Below are 20,704 nucleotides of genomic sequence, written 5' to 3'. Positions count from 1 at the left end.
CCCAGAGCCCTGACCAGCTCACTACGACACTGCCCCCTGCAGCCCTGACCCGCTCACTGCGACTTGCCCCCCGCAGTCCTGTCCCGCTGACAGGGACTTGGCACCGCAGCCCTGACCCGCTCACTGCGTCTTGCACCCCGCAGCCCTGACCCGCTGACGGGGACTTGCCCCCCGCAGTCCTGTCCCACTGACAGGGACTTGCCCCTGCAGCCCTGACCCGCTCACTGCGACACTGCACCCCGCAGCCCTGACCCCCTCACTGCGACTTTCCCCCCGCAGTCCTGTCCCACTGACAGGGACTTGCCCCTGCAGCCCTGTCCTGCTCACTGCGACTTTCCCCCCGCAGCCCTGACCCGCTCACTGCGACTTTCACCCCGCAGCCCTGACCCGCTGACTGCGACTTGCACCCCGCAGCCCTGACCCGCTGACGGGGACTTGCCCCCCGCAGTCCTGTCCCACTGACAGGGACTTGCCCCTGCAGCCCTGACCCGCTCACTGCGACACTGCACCCCGCAGCCCTGACCCCCTCACTGCGACTTGCCCCGCGCAGTCCTGTCCCACTGACAGGGACTTGCCCCTGCAGCCCTGTCCTGCTCACTGCGACTTTCCCCCCGCAGCCCTGACCCGCTCACTGCGACTTTCACCCCGCAGCCCTGACCCGCTGACTGCGACTTGCACCCCGCAGCCCTGACCCGCTCACAGGAACTGGCCCGCCGCAGCCCTGACCCGCTCACAGGGACTCTCAGCCGCAGCCCTGACTCGCTCACAGGGACTGGCCCCCGCAGCCCTGAACCGCTCACTGCGACCTGCCCCGCTGCAGTTCTGTCCCGCTGACGGGGACCTGCCCCCCTGCAGTCCTGTCCCGCTGACAGGGGCATGCCCTCGAAGCCCTGACCCGCTCACCGGGACTGGCCCCCGCATCCCTGACCTGCTCTCAGGGACTGGCCCCCGCAGCCGTGACCTGCTCACAGTGACTGGCCCCCGCAGCCGTGACCTGCTCACAGGGACTGGCCCCCGCAGCCCTGACCCGCTCACTGCGACTTGCACCCTGCAGCCCTGACCCGCTCATGGGGAATTGCCCCCGCAGTCCTGTCCCGCTCACATTGACTTGCCCCCGCAGCCCTGACCCGCTCACTGCGACTGGCCCCCGCATCCCTGACCCGCTCACTGCGACTGGCCCCCGCAGCCCTGACCCGCTCACTGCGACTTGACCCCCGCAGTCCTGTCCCGCTGACTGGGACTTGCCCCCGCAGCCCTGACCCGCTCAGGGGGACCGGCCCCCCGCAGCACTGACCCGCTTACGGGGACCGGCCCCCCAAGCCCTGACCCGCTCACTGCGACTTGCCCCCGACAGCCCTGACCCGCTCACTGCGACTTGCCCCCCACAGCCCTGACCCGCTCACAGTGACTTGCCCCCCGCAGCCCTGACCCGCTCACAGGGACTGGCCCCCACAGCCCTGACCCGCCTACTGCGACTGGCCCTCCGCAACCCTGACCCACTCACTGCGATTGCCCCCCAGAGCCCTGACCAGCTCACTACGACACTGCCCCCCGCAGCTCTGACCCGCTCACTGCGACTTGCCCCCCGCAGACCTGTCCCGCTGACAGGGACATGCCCCCGCAGCCCTGACCCGCTCGCAGGGATTGGCCCCCCGCAGCCCTGACCCGGTGACAGGGACTGGCCCCCACAGCCCTGACCCGCTCACTGCGGCTTGCCCCCCGCAGTCCTGTCCCGCTGACAGGGACTTGCCCCCGCAGCCCTGACCTGCTCACTGCGTCTTGCCCCCTGCAGCCCTGACCCGCTCACAGTGACTTGCCCCCCGCAGACCTGACCCGCTCACTGCAACTTGCCCCCCGCAGTCCTGTCCCGCTGACAGGGACCTGCCCCTTGCAGTCCTGTCCCGCTCCCAGGGACTTGCCCCCGCAGCCCTGACCCGCTCCCAGGGACTTGCCCCCGCAGCCCTGACCCACTCACAGGGACTGGCCCCCGCAGCCCTGACCCGCTCACAGGGACTGGCCCCCACAGCCCTGACACGCTCGCAGGGATTGGCCCCCCGCAGTCCTGTCCCGCTGACAGGGACTTGCCCCCGCAGCCCTGACCTGCTCACTGCGTCTTGCCCCCTGCAGCCCTGACCCGCTCACAGTGACTTACCCCCCGCAGACCTGACCCGCTCACTGCAACTTGCCCCCCGCAGTCCTGTCCCGCTGACAGGGTCCTGCCCCTTGCAGTCCTGTCCCACTGACAGGGATTTGCCCTCGCAGCCCTGACCCGCTCACAGGGACTTGCCCCCGCAGCCCTGACCCGCTCACAGGGACTGGCCCCCACAGCCCTGACACGCTCACAGGGGCTCGCCCCCACAGCCCTGACCCGCTCACAGGGGCTGGCCCCCTGCAGTCCTGACCCGCTCACAGGGACTGGACCCGCAGCCCCGACCCACTCACAGGCACTGGCCCCCACTGCCCCGACCCGCTCACAGGCACTGGCCCCCGCAGCCCTGACCCGCTCACAGGGACTGGCCCCCCGCGGCCATGACCCGCTCACAGGGACTGGCCCCCGCAGCCCTATTCTGCTCACAGCGATTTGCCCCCTGCAGTCCTTTCACGCTCACAGGGCCTGGCCCTCGCAGCCCTGACCCGCTCACACGGACTGGCCCCCGCAGCCCTGACCCGCTCACAGGGATAGGGCCCTGCCGCCCTGACCCGCTCACGGCGATTTTCCCCCTGCAGTCCTGTCCCGCTGACAGGGACTGTCCCCCTGCAGTCCTGACCCGCTCACAGGGACTGGCCCCCACTGCCCTGATCCGCTCACAGCGATTTACCCCGCAGTCCTGTCCCGCTGACAGGGACTTGCCCTCGCAGCCCTGACCCGCTCCCAGGGACTTTCCCCCGCAGCCCTGACCCACTCACAGGGACTTGCCCGCGCCGCCCTGACCCCCGCTCACAGGGACTGGCGCCCGCAGCCCTGACCCGCTCACAGGGCCTGGCCTCCGCAGCCCTGACCCGCTCATACGGACTGGCCCCAGCAGCCCTCTCCCGCTCACAGGGATTGGGCCCTGCAGCCCTGACCCGCTCACAGCGATTTGCCCCCTGCAGTCCTGTCCCGCTGACAGGGACTGTCCCCCTGCAGTCCTGACCCACTCACAGGGACTGGTCCCCGCAGCCCTGACCCGCTCACAGGGGCTGGCCCCCTGCAGTCCTGACCCGCTCACAGGGACTGGACCCGCAGCCCCGACCCGCTCACAGGCACTGGCCCCCACAGCCCCGACCCGCTCACAGGCACTGGCCCCCGCAGCCCTGACTCGCTCACATGGACTGGCCCCCGCAGCCCTATTCCGCTCACTGCGATTTGCCCCCTGCAGTCCTTTCGTGCTCTCAGGGACTGGTCCCCGCAGCCCTGATCCGCTCACAGGGACTCGCTCCCACATCCCTGACCCGCTCAGAGGAACTGGACCCGCAGCCCCGACCCGCTCACAGGCACTGGCCCCCGCAGCCATGACCTGCTCACAGGCACTGTCCCCCGCAGCCCTCTCCCGATCACAGCGATTTTCCCCCGCACCCCTGACCCCCTCACAGTTACTGGCCCCCGCAGCCCTGACCCGCTCACAGGGACTGGCCCCCGCAGCCCTCTCCCGCTCACAGGGACTGGCCCCCTGCAGTCCGACCCGCTCACATGAACTGGCCCCCGCAGCCCTGACCCGCACACAGGGACTGGCCCCCACAGCCCTGATCCGCTCACAGCGATTTACCCCGCAATCCTGTCCCGCTGACAGGGACTTGCCCTCGCAGCCCTGACCCGCTCACAGGGGCTCGCCCCCACATCCCTGACCCGCTTACAGGGGCTGGCCCCCGCAGCCCCGAACCGCTCATAGGCACTGGCCCCCACAGCCATGACCTGCTCACAGGCACTGTCCCCCGCAGCCCTCTCCCGGTCACAGCGATTTTCCCCCACACCCCTGACCCCCTCACAGTTACTGGCCCCCGCAGCCCTGACCCGCTCACAGGCTCTGGCCCCCGCAGCCCTGACCCGCACACACGGACTGGCCCCCGCAGCCCTGACCCGCTCAAAGGGACTGACCCCGCAGCCCTGACCCGCGCACGGGGACTTGCCCCCCGCAGCCCTGTTCCGCTCACAGCGATTTGCTCACTGCAGTCCTTTCGCGCTCACAGGGACTGGCCCACGCAGCCCAGACCCGCTCACAGCAACTTGCCCCCCGCAGCCCTGTCCCGCTGACAGCGACTTGCCCCCCGCCGCCCTGTCCCGCTGACAGCGACTTGCCGCTGCAGCCCTGATCCGCTCACAGGGACTGGCCCCCGCATTCCTGTCGCTCTCACAGCAGCTGGCCCCCGCAGGCCTGACCGGCTCACAGCGATTTGCCCCCTGCAGTCCTGTCGCGCTCTCAGGGACTGGCCGCTGTAGCCCTGTCCAGCTGACAGCAACTGGCCCCCTCAGCCCTGTCCCGCTGACAGGCACTGGCTCCCGCAACCCTGTCCCGCTGACAGTGACTGGCCCCCGCAGCCCTGTCCAGCTGACAGGGAATGGCCCCCGCAGCCCTGACCCGCTCACAGCGACTTGCCCCCCGCAGCTCTGACCCGCTCACAGCGACTTGCCCCCGCAGCCCTGACCCGCTCACAGGAACTGGCCCCCGCTGCCCTGACCCGCTCACAAGCACTGGCCCCCGCAGCCCTGACCCGCTCACAGGGACTGGCCCCCGCACCCCTGACCCCCTCACAGTTACTGGGCCCCTGCAGTCAGACCCGCTCACATGAACTGTCCCCCGCAGTCCTTTCCCGCTCACAGTGACTTGGCCCCGCTGCCCTGACCCTCTCACAGGGACTGGCACCCGCAGCCCTGACCCGCTCACAGGCTCTGGCTCCCGCAGCCCTGACCCACACACAGGGACTGGGCCCTGCAGCCCTGACCCGCTCACAGCGATTTTCCCCCTGCATTCCTGTCCCACTTGCCCTCTCAGCCCTGACCCGCTCCCAGGGCCTTGCCCCCGCAGCCCTGACCCGCTCACAGGGACTGGCCCCCGCAGTCCTGACCCGCTCGCAGGGACTGGCCCCCTGCAGTCCTGTCCCGCTGACAGGGACTTCCCCCCGCAGCCCTGACCCGCTCACAGGGACTGGCCCACGCAGCCCAGACCCGCTCACTGCGACTTGCCCCCTGCAGCCCTGACCTGCTCACAGTGACTGGCCCCCTGCAGCCCTGTCCCGCTGACAGGGAATGGCCCCCGCAGCCCTGATCCGCTCACAGCGATTTACCCCGCAGTCCTGTCCCGCTGACAGGGACTTGCCCTCGCAGCCCTGACCCGCTCCCAGGGACTTTCCCCCGCAGCCCTGACCCGCTCACAAGCACTGGCTCCCGCAGCCCCGACCCTCTCACAGGCACTGGCCCCCGCAGCCATTACCTGCTCACAGGGACTGTCCCCTGCAGCCCTCTCCCGGTCACAGCGATTTTCCCCCGCACCCCTGACCCCCTCACAGTTACTGGCCCCCGCAGCCCTGACCCGCTAACAGGGATTTGCCCCCTGCAGTCCTGTCCCGCTGACAGGGACTGGCCCCCGCAGCCCTGACCTCCTCACAGGGACTGGCCCCCGCAGCCCTGACCCGCTCACAGCGACTGGCCCCTGCAGCCCTGACCCGCTCACAGCGACTGGCCCCTGCATTCCTGTCACTCTCACAGCGGCTGGCCCCCACAGCCCTGACCCGCTCACAGGGACTGCCCCCCCCGCAGCCCTGACCCGCTCACAGGGACTGGCCCCCGCAGCCCTGTCCCGCTCACAGGGATTGGCCTCCGTAGCCCTGTCCACTCACAGCGGCTGGCCCCCGCAGCCCCGACCCGCTCACAGCGATTTGCCCCCTGCAGTCCTGACCCGCTCAGAGGGACTGGCCCCTATCCCTGACCCGCTCACAGCAATTTGCCCCCTGCAGTCGTGTCGCGCTCAGTGGTACTGGCCCCCGCAGCCCTCTCCCGCTGACAGGGACTGACCCCCGCAGCCCTCTCCCGCTGACAGGGACTGGCCCCCGCAGACCTGTCCCGCTGACAGGGACTGGCCCCCGCAGCCCTGACCCGCTCACAGGGGTTCGCCCCACAGCCCTGACCCGCTCGCAGTGATTTTCCCCCTGCAGTCCTTTCGCGCTCACAGGGTCTGGCCCCCGCTGCCCTGACCCTCTCACAGGGTCTGGCCCCCGCAGCCCTGACCCGCTCACAGGGACTGGCCCCCACTGCCCTGACCCGCTCACAGGGGCTCGCCCCCACATCCCTGACCCGCTCACAGGGGCAGGCCCCCTGCAGCCCTGACCCGCTCACAGGGACTGGACCCGCAGCCCTGACCCGCTCACAAGCACTGGCCCATCGCAGCCCCGACCCGCTCACAGGCACTGGCCCCCGCAGCCCTGACCCGCTCACAGGAACTGGCCTCCGCAGCCATGACCTGCTCACAGGGACTGTCCCCCGCAGGCCTCTCCCGGTCACAGCGATTTTCTCCCGCACCCCTGACCCCCTCACAGTTACTGGCCCCCGCAGCCCTGACCCGCTCACAGGGACTGGCCCCCTGCAGTCAGACCCGCTCACATGAACTGGCCCCCGCAGCCCTGTCCCGCTCGCAGTGATTTGCCCCCTGCAGTCCTTTCGCGCTCACAGGGACTGGCCCCCCGCAGCCCTGACCCGCTCACAGGCTCTGGCCCCCGCAGCCCTGACCCGCACACAGGGACTGGGTCCTGCAGCCCTGACCCGCTCTCAGCGATTTGCCCCCTGCAGTCCTGTCCCGCTGACAGGGACAGTCCCCCTGCAGTCCTGACCCGCTCACAGGGACTGGCCCCCACAGCCCTGATCCGCTCACAGCGATTTACCCCGCAGTCCTGTCCCGCTGACAGGGACTTGCCCTCGCAGCCCTGACCCGTTCACAGGGGCTCGCCCCCACATCCCTGACCCGCTCACAGGGGCTGGCCCCCTGCAGCCCTGACCCGCTCAGAGGGACTGGACCCGCAGCCCTGACCCGCTCACAAGCACTGGCCCCCGGAGCCCCGACCCTCTCACAGGCACTGGCCCCCGCAGCCATTACCTGCTCACAGGGACTGTCCCCTGCAGCCCTCTCCCGGTCACAGCGATTTTCCCCCGCACCCCTGACCCCCTCACAGTTACTGGCCCCCGCAGCCCTGACCCGCTCACAGGCTGTGGCCCCCGCAGTCCTGACCCGCTCGCAGGGACTGGCCCCCGCAGCCATGACTCGCTTACAGGGACTGGCCCCCTGAAGTCCTGACCCGCTCACAGTGATTTGCCCCCTGCAGTCCTGTCCCGCTGACAGGGACTGGCCCCCGCAGCCCTGATCTCCTCACAGGGACTGGCCCCCGCAGCCCTGACCCGCTCACAGCGACTGGCCCCTGCATTCCTGTCACTCTCACAGCGGCTGGCCCCCACAGCCCTGACCCGCTCACAGGGACTGCCCCCCCGCAGCCCTGACCCGCTCACAGGGACTGGCCCCCGCAGCCCTGTCCCGCTCACAGGGATTGGCCTCCGTAGCCCTGTCCACTCACAGCGGCTGGCCCCCGCAGCCCCGACCCGCTCACAGCGATTTGCCCCCTGCAGTCCTGACCCGCTCAGAGGGACTGGCCCCCGATCCCTGACCCGCTCACAGCGATTTGCCCCCTGCAGTCCTGTCGCGCTCAGTGGTACTGGCCCCCGCAGCCCTCTCCCGCTGACAGGGACTGACCCCCGCAGCCCTCTCCCGCTGACAGGGACTGGCCCCCGCAGACCTGTCCCGCTGACAGGGACTTGCCCCCGCAGCCCTGACCTGCTCACAGCGACTTGCCCCTCCTTCCTGACCCGCTCACAGCGTCTTGCCTCCCATCTCTCTTACACAGGTCACCCCTTGCTCAGAAACGGTCCCAATTATCCATGAACCGGAAACCCTGCCCCCTGTGCCAGCTCCTTAACCATGCATTCATCTCACCTATCTTTCTATGACTTAGCTCACTAACATGTGGCACTCATGGCAACCCATAAATTATTACCCTCTCGGTCCTGCCTTTCAGCCTCTTTGCTAACTCCTTGCACATAGTCCGCAGGATGTCATCCCTCTTTCGGCCTATGTCATTGGTACCAACGTGCCCCGTGGCCTCTGGCTGCTCACCCTCCCCTTTAAGAATTTGTTGCAACCACTCAGAGATGTCCTTGACCTTGGCACCAGGGAAGCAACACGCGGCCCTTGTGTCTCAAATGTGGCAACAGAATCTATGCCCCCAACGAATGAGTCTCCAACCACGTTCGCTCACTTGGATTTGCCTTACTCTGTCCCACAGCAGGGTGGTTTGTACTATGGACCTGGCTACTGCTGATTATATAACTGACCCAGTTTAGTTTTAGATCAGTGTTAACCTTGGTTTAGTGGATAGCCAAGCACCTCAGTAGTCTACAATACAGGAGAAATACATTATAAGCTGACAGATTCTGTGACAGTCAAGAACAAGCACTGAATTGTTCTGACCTCATTTCCAACACCTGGCCCGTAGCCTTGCATGGCTTGGATTGCACTTGCACATCAAAAAAAAATAAATGTAACGATGATGTGAGGGTAAGGACATGGAATTTTTTTGATATGGTCATATTCTCTCTTGTTGGAGCTGATTGCTGCTTAGCACTTGTATGGTGCAAATGTAACTTATCCTTTATCAGGCCAAGCCTGATCGTTGTCCAAGTCTCACTGTATTTTCTCATCGTTGACTTAATGTTGGTTCGGCCCAACAGTGTTGTACATACCCTGCCTATTCTGAAACTCTACCACTTAATATTAAGTCTAATAAAGACAAGTATCCAATCTGCCTTCCAAACCACTTCAACGACCTGGTCCATTACATTGGGGGATCAACAGGCATGCACATCAAGATCCTGAGATCCCTCTGATCATTGGTGCTTGTGAGGTCCCTATGATTCATCATGGGCTCCAAGATCTGATTGTGCTGTGTCACCTAATCCTTATCCCATTTGTCCTTACATGAAATAATGTTCACAAACGCTTCTCAAAAATTCTTCCCAATCCTACTTTTTGCAATCATGACACAGGTGAGCATAAAACTTGGAACACGACAGCAACAGGAATGTGCCCTTTGGCCCACCATGTTGGGCCAAACATGACAACAAATGAAATAATCCCTTCTGCCTGTCCTTGATCCATAGTCCTCCATTCCTTGCATATTCGTGCACTTAACTAAAAGTCCCTTTTAAATGCTTTCATCGTATCTGCATCCACTACCACCCCGGGCAATGTATTCCACACTTTTAACATGCTCAGTGTGAAATATTTGCCCCTCACATCTCTTTTGAACTTCCCCCCTCTCAGCTTAAATGCATGCCCCCTAATAGTGGACACTTCAACTCCGGGGGAGAAATTTTCTGACCGTTAGCTGTATTTATGTATCTCCTAATTTTATAGACTTCTATCAAGCCTGCCCTCAGCTTCTACTGCTCCAGAGAACACGAAGAGTTTTTCCAGCTTCTCCCTCTCGTTCATACCCTCTATTCCAGTCAGCATGCTGGTAAATCTCTTCTGCACCCTGTCCAAAGCCTGCACGTCCTTAGTGTAATGTGGTGGCCAGAATTGAATGCAATACTCTGTGTGGTCTCACCAAAGTCTTGTAAAGCTGCAATGTGACATCCTGACTCTTGCACTGAGTTCCCCTATGAATAAAGGCAAGCATGCGATATGCCTTCTTGACCACCCTATCTACTTGTGTGGCTACTGTCAGGGAGTTATGGTCTAGGACCCCAAGATCCCTCTGGACATCACTGCTGTTTGGGGTCCTGCCATTAACTGTGTATCCCTTTCCTTAACACTTGGTCTCCTAAAATGCAACACCTCATGCCTGCCCAGATTAAATTCCATCGGCCATTTCTCCGCTCGTGTTTGCAATTGGTCTGTATCTTGCTGTGTCCTTTGACAACCTTCCATGCTGTCCACAAGTCCACTGGTCCTTATATCATCTGCAAACTTACTAATCCCCCATCTACATTTGCAACCAAGTCATTTACATATATCACAAACAGCAGAAGTCACATCGATGCGGAACACCACTCGTCACTGAGCTGCAGCCAGAAAAACAGCTTTCCACCACTGAGACGGCAAGAACTGTAGATGCTGGAATCAGAGATAACCAAGTGTGGAGCTGGAGGAACGCAGCAGGTCAGGCTGCATCAGAGGAACAGGAAAGCTGACATTGTTGATGCTGCCTGGCCTGCTGTGTTCTCTTTGTTAGCCTTCCACCGCTACCGTCTGCCTTATATGGGCAGGCCAAGTCACCACGGATCTCATGGATCTTAATCTTCTGGATGAGCATACCATGAGGGACCTTGTTGAAAACCTTCGTAAAATCCACGTATATGTTATCAACTGTTCTACCCTAATTGATCACCCTTGTCACCTCCTTGAAAACTTCAACTGACTTGGTAAGACATAACCTGCCCCGCATAATTACATGCTGGCTGTCCCTTATTAGCCCATACCTTTGAGACATGAGACACTCACCAGTCTGTAGTTTCCTGGAAAGTCCCTGTTTTCCTGCTTGAACATAGGAACGACTTTATCCACTCACCAGTCTCCGCAACCCCTCCAGTGCCTGGCAAGGATATCAGAACCTGTTGAAAGTGGGGTGTTGATGCATTTGTGTCATGATTGTGTTTTGTTTCAGCCCTAACATTCAAAGCAGTGCAAGAATGTCTTTGTGCAGCAGGCGAGTTGTGATGAGACTGAGCCTTCATACAATTGCAAGATGTTGAAAATTTGCCATTATTTATGCAGACAGTGATAAATTTCCATGATCAACATTTCTGTTACACTGCAATGATTATCCCGTGGCATGTAAAATCAGAAAGATACGATAAAATGAGACTGGGTCATATGCAGGGAGAATGTTTGCCTTTCATGTTTATAGAAGTAGTGAAATATTTCCATGAATCTAAGAGTCACTTTTCCGTTCATTGAAGGACACAATCATCGCCTTGGAAGCTTCATCACGATACTACTTTGCATTTCTGAAGAGGGAAGAAGAAATCAACATGAAAATTCAATTCCATGGTTTTGGAAGTCCCATTGAGAACACGATTCATTTGCGCCGGCACAATGCTCTGACCGAGAAAGAATTGAAGGTGAGTTTGTAGTTTGGAAGATCGCAGCAATTTATGCATCAACTTCTTCATCGATAATGTTCCATTGCTTTCAAACTGCATTTTCCACTCTGCAAGATAATAACTGTTAGAACAAGCAACAGTATCGGTAGATGGTCTGTGGGGAATGCAATGTTACAAAACCCAATCCATTCAACCACATATTTCAGATATGTCAACAAATTAAATATTCCAGCACAGGATAAAACAAGGAAGATGAGAGTGAGGAGGCAATAGCTCTGATGACAAAAGAACAGAAATTTACCTTTATCCATTCGAGCAAAAAAGCAGGCACACAAATAAATAATCATCTAACAATGCACGTGTGCAACGGAGGCTACAGGGGGACTAAGAATGCCGAATTGTTGTCATGCGTATTGCTGAAAGGATGATTGAAACAGAATCTGTGGTAAATTTGAAGAAATACAGATGATGCATCTCAGGATGTTGGAGGAAGAACATTTATGGACTGAGGCAAATTGTATTGCCCTTTACAGGAGTTATTAGGTTCATAATGAATTGAAAGACTTCCTTCTGTGCTGAAAGCTTTAGTTTAGTTGCAGCTGGATGACAATTTCTGTTCCTGGTAGTATTTAGCAAACTGTTAAAAGTGAATGTCACTGCACAGAATTCCAAACATGACTCCAATCAGTAGAGAAAATATCCAAGGGGTATCATGAGTTGTATCCTCTCATGTTGAACAATGCAGCTACAGATACAATGGAGGCACTGATGATAATCTTCCAAGAATCCTTAGATTGTGGAAAATTCTCAGAGGATTGAAAGATTGTGAACATAACACCATTATTACAAAGATACTTCGACAAAATAGCAAGCCAGTATTGCCAATTTAGGTCAACCTGGGTAGATGTTCATGCCGGCAATGAAAGATGAAATAACAGGGTACTTAGTGTGCTATAACATCCTACAGAGTTAACATCCTTTCATAAAGGGGAAATAATACTTGACAAACTTGCTACAGTGCTTTGAGAAGGAAACAAACATTACTGATGAAGGACCACCAGTTGATGTAGTACATTGAGATTTCAACAAAGCATTTGATAAGGTACAGCTCAGAAGGTGTCTCAAATGAAAAGAGCCCATGTGTTCAAGGGTAGTTTGTTCGGATGGACAGAGGACTGCATCGTAAATAGAAGTAGAGTCGTAGCAGCAGGATGGTAACTGACAAGTCATGTACGGCCACAGAGCGAATGCCGCGGATGCCATACACCTCATGTTGACTGGGTTGATTTCGGAAATGGCGTAGGGGATTGCTATGCTTAGGAAAGTTGGGCAGGCTGGGACTACGTTCATTGGCGTTTATAAGATGGAAAAAATCTTATTTTTTCAACATGTAAGATTCTAAAGAGGCTTGATAGTGTATATCCGTAGGGATTACTCCCATTTGTGAAAGATTTTACGACCAGAGGCCACATTTTCAAATTGGTTGCCTATTAATTCAGGGAAGAATTACTTCTTTCAGGTTGTAGCACTCTATTGAACACTTTAGCCAAGAAGGTTTTAGAGGTAATGCCATTAATCATATGCTAGGCTGTAACGGCCAGGTTAATTTTTAAATCAAGAAACAATGATAATGAGAAAAGGGTCGAGGCCTGAAACATCAGCTTTTGTGCTCCTGAGATGCTGCTTGGCCTGCTGTGTTCATCCAGCTTCACACTTTGTTATCTTGGATTCTCCAGCATCTGAGCTTCCCATTATCAGTGATAATGAGAAAGGGGTAGTCTTTACAGTGGAAGATACTTCAAGGATCCCCTTATTACTAAAGAATACAGGGAGGAATTAAACACATCACTACCACTCCATCACTACCATTAGAGAAGTAGCAGTAGACAATCTAATGGAGTGAAAGCAGATTAGACTCTTTGCCGTGATGGTTGACTTTCTAAGATTCTCAACAATGAGCTTCAGAGTCGGTGTCTGCGTTGATTGTAATTTCCCAAAAAGGTTTAGATTCCAGAGAAGCATCTGAGGGCTGGAAAACTGCCGATATGACATACCTATTTAAAAAGGAGAGAGGCAAAAAGAAGATAACTACAACCGAAACAACGTAACATCTATTGTTGGAAATATGTGGCAATCAACAATGAAGAAAATAATAGCAGGACATTTGGAAAATCAGAATCTAATCAAACAGAATCACCATAGATAATGGGAACTGCAGATGCTGGAGAATCCAAGATGACAAAATGTGAGGCTGGATGAACACAGCAGGCCAAGCAGCATCTCAGGAGCACAAAAGCTGACGTTTCGGGCCTAGACCCTTCATCAGAGAGGGGGATGGGGTGAGGGTTCTGGAATAAATAGGGAGAGAGGGGGAGGCGGACTGAAGATGGAGAGAAAAGAAGATAGGTGGAGAGAGTATAGGTGGGGAGGTCGGGAGGGGATAGGTCAGTCCAGGGAAGACGGACAGGTCAAGGAGGTGGGATGAGGTTAGTAGGTAGATGGGGGTGCGGCTAGGGGTGGGAGAAGGGATGGGTGAGAGGAAGAACAAGTTAGGGAGGCAGAGACAGGTTGGACTGGTTTTGGGATGCAGTGGGTGAAGGGGAAGAGCTGGGCTGGTTGTGTGGTGCAGTGGGGGGAGGGGACGAATTGGGCTGGTTTAGGGATGTGGTGGGAGAGATTTTGAAACTGGTGAAATCCACGTTGATACCATTATGCTGCAGGGTTCCCAGGTGGAATATGAGTTGCTGTTCCTGCAACCTTGGGGTGGCATCATTGTGGCACTGCAGGAGGCCCATGATGGCCATGTCATCTAAAGAATGGGAGGGGGAGTGGAAATGGTTTGCGACTGGGAGGTGCAGTTGTTTGTTGCGAACTGAGCGGAGGTGTTCTGCAAAGCGGTCCCCAAGCCTCCGCTTGGTTTCCCCAATGTTGAGGAAACCACACCGGGTACAGTGGATGCAGTATACCACATTGGCAGATGTGCAGATGAACCTCTGCTTAATGTGGAATGTCATCTTGGGGCCTGGGATAGGGGTGAGGGAGGTGGTGTGGGGGCAAGTGTAGCATTTCCTGCGGTTGCAGGGGAAAGTGTCGGGTGTGGTGGGGTTGGACGGCAGTGTGGAGCGAACAAGGGAGTCACGGAGAGAGTGGTCTTTCCGGAAAGCAGACAGGGGTGGGGATGGAAAAATGTCTTGGGTGGTGAGGTCGGATTGTAGATGGCGGAAGTGTCAGAGGATGATGCGTTGTATCCGGAGGTTGGTGGGGTGGTGTGTGAGAACGAGGGGGATCCTCTTGGGGCGATTGTGGTGGGGGCGGGGTGTGAGGGATGTGTTGCGGGAAATATGGGAGATGCGGTCAAGGGCGTTCTCGATCACTGTGGGGGGCAAGTTGCGGTCCTTGAAGAACTTGGACATCTGGGATGTGCGGGAGTGGAATGTCTTATCGTGGGAGCAGAAGCGGCGGAGGCGGAGGAATTGGGAATAGGGGATGGAATTTTTGCAGGATGGTGGGTGGGAGGAGGTGTATTCTGGGTAGCTGTGGGAGTCGGTGGGCTTGAAATGGACATCAGTTACAAGCTGGTTGCCTGAAATGGAGACTGAGAGGTCCAGGAAGGTGAGGGATGTGCTGGAGATGGCCCAGGTGAACTGAAGGTTGGGGTGGAAGGTGTTGGTGAAGTGGATGAACTGTTTGAGCTCCTCTGGGGAGCAAGAGGCGGCACCGATACAGTCATCAATGTACCGGAGGAAGAGGTGGGGTTTGGGGCCTCTAGTGACAGTGCAGCACTCCCTTAATATTGTGAAAGATTTTACGACCAGAGGCCACATTTTCAAATTGGTTGCCAATTAATTTAGGGGAAGAATTACTTCTTTCAGGTTGTAGCAATCTATTGAACACTTTAGCAGAGAAGGTTTTAGAGGTCATGCCATTAATTATATGCTCGGCTGAGATGGCCAGGTTAATTTTTAAATCAAGGAACAACAACAATGAGAAAAGGGTAGCCTTTACAGTGGAAGATACTTCAAGGATCCCCTTATTACTAAAGAATACAGGGAGGAATTAAACACATCACTACCACACCATCACTACCATGAGAGAAGTGGTAGTAGACAATCTAATGGAGTGAAAGCAGATTGGACTCTTCGCCGTGATGGTTGACTTTCTAAGATTCTAAACAATGAGCTTCAGAGTCGGTATATGCATTGACTGTAATTTCCCAAAAAGGTTCAGATTCTCGAGAAGCATCTGAGGGCTGGAAAAATGCTGATGTGATGTCCCTATTTAAAAAGGAGAGAGGCAAAAAGAAGATAACTACAACCGAACCAGTCTAATATTGTTGGAAATGTGTGGCAATCAACTATGAAGAAAATAATAGCAGGACATTTGGAAAATCATAATCTAATCAAACAGAATCACCATAGCCTGATGAAAGAGAAATTATGTCTGGCTAATTTGTTTGGGTTTTTGGAGGAAGTTTTGGGAGGAGAATTAACAGAGGAAAACCAGTAAATGTGTTGTGTTTGGACTTGGAGAAAGCATTGAGAATGTACACAAAAGTAATAAGCTAAGAGCTGAGGTTTTGAAGATAGTATATTGCTATGGATCAGTATGCTTTGCATGTTCTGGAAGAAGAGATCACATCTCGAGTGAAATGCACCAAGTGAATATATATTTTGGGGAACTTGGTGGCAATGCGGTAAGTCAGTGCAGAGTGTAAGAGGTGCCATTTGCTTGCTTTTTTTGCCTGATAGTTCATAAGCATTTTTTTTTGAGACAGGGTGAATTGAAGCCAGAATCAGGGACCGAGAGGGTGAACCAGGGTCATTGGTTGGTGATCGCTACTGGTTTAAGAATCTATTATCGGTAGCTTTCAGATTGAAAGTAAATCGGAGAAATATTTACAGGCTACAAACTAAAAGACCAGAATGTTTTCAAATCAAATTAAGATCGAAGTAATTGAAATGGAGATGCCAGGCCAGATGATGATTTGTACCTACATGACGGGCGAGTGGTCAGGCCCCATACTCCAGCTTACGTCTGATGAACTGGAATCTCAGTTTTGACCAATCAACAAATCATGTGGGGCAGAGTTACCAGGGAATGCTGTGCTTCAGGAGGCAGTCACACACCTTAGATTAACTAGCTGAAACTCAGTCAGTGGCCAATGACAAAGAACAGGGCAGGTGGAAGGATCCAGGATGTAGTGCAGAAGGAACCTTGGCCTTTGATCTTATCGAACAGGTTTGAGATTCTTTCTTCCTGTGTGGATGAGAGTGCAGGGTATAGGGAAGATGAGTAAACTGACTGTAGCACTGTGGTATAGGTGGGACATTCAGGAGGGGATAAAAAGTGAAATGTAGTTATAATCAGAGGTAGTATAGTTAGGGGAATGAACACTGTTCGTTGTGACCAGGTTCGAGAGTCTCGAAAGTAGTGTTGCCTGCCTGGTGCCCAGGTTCAGGATATTCCATCTCGGCTACAAAGGAACTTGAAGTGGGAGGAGTAGAAATCCAGCTATCGTGGTCCACACAGGTACCATTGATATGGAAGAAAGAGGAAAGAGGTTCTCCTGAGGGATTATGAGCACCGAGGTGCTGAGGTGAGAAAGCAGAACCAGAATGGTAATAATCTCTGGATTATTATCTGAGCAATTTGGCACGGTGTGAACATAATTATAGATGTACATTGTTCAAATGGTGGCCTGGCAGAAATGTGTTTGAATTCATGGGACATTGGCATCGGTACGGGGAAGGAGGGAGTCGTTCTGTTGTTATAGGCTCGACGAGAATCATATTGGGACAAGTATCCTCGCAAAATACAGAGCTAGGTCTGGGGCTAGGGCGTTAAAATAAAAAGTGTGGAGTGGGTGAGCTCAGTTGCATGGAAAATTGTGGAAAAAGTTAGAAGCTGGTAAGTGCTCAGCAAAGTTTCCAGAGCAAGTAATAGGACAAAAAGTATGGAAATGGTCAGGAGTCTCACTTCAGCTGCAGCAGATAAGAAGGGTGGCTGTAAATGCCAGACTGAAGATCTTGTATTGAATTGCAGGGAGTGTATGAAACAAAGTGAATGAGTTTGTGGTGCAGATTGAAATTGACAGATACATCACTCTGGGTATCACAGAGAGGTGGTTGTTAGGGGATAAGTGTTGGGAACGAAATAGCCAATGATTCATGTCCGATAGAAAGAACAGGCAAATGGGCAGAGATAACAAAGTGTGGAGCTGGATGAGCACAGCAGGCCAAGCAGCATCTCAGGAGCGTAAAAGCTGACGTTTTGTGCCGAGACCCTTCTACTTCTGTGTGTTCATCCTGATCCACACTTTGTTCTCTTGGATTCTGAAGCATCTGCAGTTCCCATTATCTCCGATACAAATGGACAGAGATGCCAGGGTTGCCTTGTCAGTAAGAAATGAGGTCGCGCTGAAGGAACCACAGCTCTTGTGCTTGTTTATTAATGACTTGGAGGAAAGAGGTGCATGTGCTGTGGCTAAATTTGCAGATGACTGAAAAAATATTTAGAAAGACAAGGTATGGCCCAGAAACAGAGATTTACCGGGATGTTACTTGGATCGGAATGTATTAGCTATAAGGAGGGTTTGGTGGAAGTGCTGTGTCATGATAAATGTAATGAGATCAACCATGATCTCACCGAATGATGGAGGAATATTCAATGGGCCAAATGGCTTTTTTTGTGAGTCTTCTTGTTTGACAATGCATTCATGAAGGTGTTTTTTTTTTCTCTCTTGGATAAGATGTGAAAATGAAATGTATACGAGATAATGGGAACTGCAGATGCTGGAGAATCCAAGACAACAAAATGTGAGGCTGGATGAACACAGCAGGCCAAGCAGCATCTCAGGAGGACAAAAGTGCTCCTGAGATGCTGCTTGGCCTGCTGTGTTCATCCAGCCTCACATTTTGTTGTCATGAAATGTATACACTTCCTTTTCATCTGGGAATAAATAATTGTTCTGAACGATTTCCATTGACTAATAGCAATCTGACAAGCTTCGCAATGTAAAGAGATTTTTAGCTTCTTTTTAATTGTAAAGGTATTCTTTGGAATTAATTTGGCATATATTATTTGCATCTCAGGAAGTATGTTCATCACTGCATCTCCAAAAGTGCTCTGTTGTATAACAACAGCTTTTTAAAGATCACTTCAATGGTTGTGATTTTGAGTTGCCATAACACACATTAAATTACACTGTTGGCCAATCTGTCCATGATTATTTCATTATCTTACGTTTCAAACAGACAAGGAAATATTGGTGATGCAATGAAGAGTTTGATTCTCAAATATAATTGCTGTTATAGTTTCCACTTGGAAGAAAGATTCACATCAAATTGACTGGTGAAGGAAATGGGACACTGACTGTGAGTACTTTGAATGTTCGAGTTGTTCCTGAAATGAAAGTTATGACCTTGATGATTTCTCTTTCATGCAGATATGAAGAGACTCTTTTAAAATATCCTCTCGGTTAGTGGTTCAGGCATAAAAGTGCAATATGTATATTTATGTATATACATGTACATGCGTAATCTGAAAAGATAATGAGTATAAATCACTTGTGACAAGGTGAGAATGAGTTATCCAGATAGTAAGAACTGCCAATGTTGGTGTCTGAGATAACACATTGTGGAGCTGGAGGAACACAGCAGGGCAGGCAGCATCAGAGGCTCAAGAAAGTTGAGGTTTTGGGTCAGGACCCTTCCTGAGAAATGGAGGGTGGAAGGGAGCTCAGAAACAAATAGCGTGGAGGGGGAGGAGGTGCTGGGGAAGGTAGGTGGGATGGTAATAAGTGAGTACTATCCAGATTGGAACAGATTTTCCCCAGGGGGTGTTGAATACGAATTCCAAATCACTCTCAAAATCTTAGTGACTGTTAACGTTGATGTTTTTTGTCTGTGTGTTTCAGTAATTGCATGACAGTTGAATGGTTCGTTGAGAGTGAGGAACCTATGGACTCTCACACACCAAGATGGAATTTAGTTCGAAGAGTGACTTCAAAATAGTTGCTTGCTTTTAAAATCTTGACCGTTTTTGCTGTCCAGTTGAATGAATTTAGCTCATACTGCTTCAATAGGAATTAGTGTTTAATAGGAACATATTTGTGAAACTTACAGTTTCGCAAGTTTTAGCTTAAACTGGTGGAGACTTTCGGTGCTTGCAAAAAGGCTCATCTCTCCATCAATACCGAAGGAAAATTGGAGTTTAAAAGTAAGTTCACCCGTTGTCAGGGAATGAAATGTTAATGTTGACTCGAACATAATTTTTAAAAAAGTCATATATTTGTGTAACACTGAACTCAAATTAAAATTTGGATATGCTAGTTTTACAGATGGTTGGATATTGAATTCATTTTAAATGAGTGTGAAGATCACTTTAAATCCAACATATTTGTGAAGAAAAGAAATTGCATGTCAAATAAAATTAACTGCATGACTCTTCATAGCCCTATATGTAGAATTTCATTCCGAACTATGAGACAGTTGTGACCCCATACTACCTCAGTGCTCATGGCAACAGTAAGACTCCTGTTTGACGTGCTGTGCACTGCATGGAATGGCGGCAACATCAGATTCATTGATGCTTGAGAATCAAAAGAATATGACAATAAGATTTAAAATCAAAATCTCATTGAACACTTCAAAGAATGTATTACAGGAAGAGGGGGAAAGCATGTATGACTAATAGAAGGTGGTGGCGCAGATCACATAGACCTGTGTGCTAAAACTTATCACAAATTTCACATTGAATGGAACAGTTTAAACAGGCTGGAGGAAGCAGACATGCCAGCCCAAACTTTTTGAATTTGAGCGTTCTGTTCGTAAACATCAGCAAAATTGTGGGAAACATGTTTATTCTTTCTCTTTTATTGCACAGAACCATACGATGAGACTGTTTTGATGAGGAATTGAAAGATTATGTGTCCCATCCGTTTGACTCACAGTTTGGTACCATAGGTTGGTACGATCTTCGTTCGAGAAGGAAAAGGGATGTTCCAGATACAGAAAATCGTCAAACCATTTACTACAAAGTCCGTTTCTGGTTAGTATTAATTAATGCAGTTAACATTTTTAGATTGACATGATTGCACAATGGAGTCAATAAGAAAATTCCATCTGATATTCCACATAAATTTTAAGTGGATATTAAAGCAGCTCATTTCTTTTTCACACTGTATGCTGCTTTCAAGAATGGTTGTCTTATTGTCGAAATGTTTAGCATTGACTCCATGGCTTCTTCCATTAGCTCACATTGTAACACATGTTTCTTCAGCCAAAAATGCACGTTTACTCGGTGTAGCTTGACTAACCTTCCCCTGTGGTCGTTCCCCTGAAATCCCCTGCAGTAGCTCCCCTGAAAAACAACTATACCATTTTGGATACTGTTCCGGGGGATGACTTAGCAGGGGTATGCAGTAGGGTGCAGGTCTCTGGCACAGAGTCTGTCCCTCTTGCACAGAAGGGAAGCGGGGATAGGAAGAGAGTGATAGTCATTGGGGACTCAATAGTTCGAGGGACTGATAGAAGATTTGCCGGGAACGAAAGAGACTCACGATTGGTGTGTTGCCTACCAGGT

The 20,704-nt window shown here is 53.4% G+C and overlaps 1 long non-coding RNA gene across 1 annotated transcript in view; it reads left to right on the top strand.

The window, feature by feature from the left end:
• The window catches only part of LOC132207938 (uncharacterized), a 159,343-nt gene that overhangs the window by 134,989 nt on the left and 3,650 nt on the right, over window positions 1-20,704 (top strand). The window contains exons 6-8 of the long non-coding RNA XR_009444026.1: window positions 10,979-11,140; window positions 18,436-18,495; window positions 20,006-20,170. This is a non-coding gene — a long non-coding RNA (uncharacterized LOC132207938). The remainder of the gene's footprint in view (window positions 1-10,978; window positions 11,141-18,435; window positions 18,496-20,005; window positions 20,171-20,704) is intronic.

This window comes from Stegostoma tigrinum, unplaced genomic scaffold, assembly GCF_030684315.1.
Source record: "Stegostoma tigrinum isolate sSteTig4 unplaced genomic scaffold, sSteTig4.hap1 scaffold_216, whole genome shotgun sequence".
In the NCBI taxonomy this organism is placed as follows: Eukaryota; Metazoa; Chordata; class Chondrichthyes; order Orectolobiformes; family Stegostomatidae; genus Stegostoma; species Stegostoma tigrinum.
The sequence above is the reverse complement of the archived record's forward strand: the minus strand, read 5'-3'. Positions and strand labels throughout refer to the sequence as shown.